The sequence below is a fragment of the Meleagris gallopavo genome, chromosome 3 (assembly GCF_000146605.3).
Source record: "Meleagris gallopavo isolate NT-WF06-2002-E0010 breed Aviagen turkey brand Nicholas breeding stock chromosome 3, Turkey_5.1, whole genome shotgun sequence".
NCBI classification, from domain to species: domain Eukaryota; kingdom Metazoa; phylum Chordata; class Aves; order Galliformes; family Phasianidae; genus Meleagris; species Meleagris gallopavo.
In genome coordinates, this window is record NC_015013.2 from 46,517,395 (window position 1) to 46,519,953 (window position 2,559).

Below are 2,559 nucleotides of genomic sequence, written 5' to 3' on the forward strand. Positions count from 1 at the left end.
TTTTTTGCCCCTCTTTCCTTTATAGATTTCCCATCTATGAAACATGGGTTAGGATTTACGTTATCTTTTGCAACATACTACAGAAAACAATTACATGCAGGGCACCACAGAATTTCTAAGTGTTGTTTTTGAGAATTACCACTGAGCCTCTGAAAGCTGAATAACAACCTTCTGTCTTTGCGCTCACTCAACACCATTTCCTTGTTCTCTTTTCATATCTTTGAGATGTCAGGGGGAATAATAACAACAACAATAAAAGAAACAGTTAGAAGGGAGCCATAGAGATCACCTAGCCCAACTTCCCTGCAATTAATAGAGACAGCTACAGCTAGGTCAAGTTGCTCAGACTCCTGTCTAGTCTGACCTTGAATGTCTCCAGAAATGGGGTGTTCACTACCTCTCTCTGGGCGATCTGCTCCAGTGCTTCATCACTTCTTATAAAAAACTCCTTCCTTATACACAGTCTAAATCTTTTAGTTTAGATCCACTTCCTCTTGTCATATCACAATAGATCCTGCAAGGAAGTCTAACTCTTCTTTCTTACAGCCCCCCTTTTAGATACTGAAATGCCAATATCTGTTCAACTCAGTCTCCTCTTCTCATGGCTGAACTGTCCCAGCTCTCTCAGCCTCAGAGTTGAGCTTAGAGACCAATTTACTTGAAACTGTCCCCATCTTTACCTATCCCTAAATCTAGAGCCATTGAAAAAAGAGAGTTAGTCTGCATTCAAAAGAAAAAAGTGAGATTATCTGCCAACCTTCACACTAAGTGAAGTTAATGGAATGAAACAAGGCTACGAACACTAAGTTTATTTTGGGGCTTCTTTTAATTTGTTTGTTGTTTCTTGTTTGTTTGTTCTTAAAAGACAAAAGTATTACTAAGTTTTTGTGTCATTCCAATGCTTTTCAGGAAACTAACACTCTAGCAGTGAAACACTGATGAAACTAAAAAAGACCAAACAAACCAAAATAAATGCACAAAAATACATTCTTTGGATGTTTGCTTGGTTGTGTAACAAGAAAATATGACTAAACATCTAAAAAGCATATTAACAGACTCGTAAAGTTATACTTCAGTTGCATCTCTTTTTGCCTGTGCATATCTATATATACTTTAATTACATGGTTACATATAGATTTAAAAAAAAAAAAAAATCAATATTGTAGCATATACTCCCCAGTTTTAAGTATTTACATATTTGGTCATTTAAAACTATTCTGGACTATTATTTTGATTGTCTAAATAGATTTCATTGAAGTCCTTCATATGGAAAATACAGAATAAGGCATTTTACAAGACATATTAAAGAGAAATAGAAAATAGTTTTTGATAAATAGAAGACACTGATGCTTCCAGCTAGATCAATATCATGGTTAACTGCCTCACCTCCTACATGGCTCATCTGAGAGATAAAAGGGCCTATCTAAACAGTTAAATGAGCTAAACAGTTAAATCCTTCAGCCCTTTCAGAGAATATAACATATGCTCTGCTGACAGATCGAGAGAAATTGTGTATGAATCAGTTGACAATCTGGTTATATGCTAAGCACCTCCCAAAAGACACTCAGATTTACTCAAGTTTCAACCCAGAATGATTAAAAATTTATACTATGGATAGAAAAGACCAACTTGGAAAAAAAAAAAAGAGAAAACAAAAACAAACAGCAACAACAAATCTCCATCGTCTCTCATACCTACAGGTCCTCCTCAAGAGGTTTCTCCAGAGAAACTGAAGAAACAGGCCTTTGCTCCCTCAAGAAAATGAATATTTTTACAAAACCAAAGAAAGCCCCCACCACTCAGAATAAATAGTTTTCAATAAATGCCCTGCAATATATGCCCTGCAATAGGTGTAGACAAGAAATCTTAGTATGAGGACATTAAAAAAATATTTTAGGCTGAAAAATATTTTAAGCATCTCACGTATCTGAAGTAAATAGGAATCGTATTTAAGGGGAATAGGATTTTAGCCCGCATATTAAAGTGATTAAAGTGTCAAAATGTATGTACCCAGGAGGACAGAATTAATGCCAAACATGGAAATAACATTGGTATTTCATTACCAAGGTTCCACCTTCCTGGGTATGCAGTCAGAAGGGCATCCTGCAAAGCATCCTGAACTTCTGTTCAGGGAGCGTAGGACTGACCTCCCCAGGAGCAGAGCACTCTATAGAATACGAGGCAGTCTGACTGCTGTCTCCACTTCACTTCATCAGAGAAATATTATGCCAGCCCTTTACTTTCCTCACCAAGGGGGGAAAAAAAAAAAAACCTTCCTATCCAAATACTCAGTCTCGTCAGTCCCTAACCTGAAAGGTTTGAAACAAGGACAGCAATATTTTTAGGTAGGGGAAAGTGAGTGCTGCTCACTTCAGAGTGGTGCTACACATATTATGTTAACACAGAAAGAAAATCAACTTCTTCACCTCTTTGCTCCCCTGCATGAGAATGCAGCTTTGGTCATGATTGCACCTCAGGAATCACATAGTAAAAAGCCTCTCCAGTGTGAAGGTTAGGAACTGGGCATGTCTTATCTCATAAGATGCTCAGCAAGGGCTC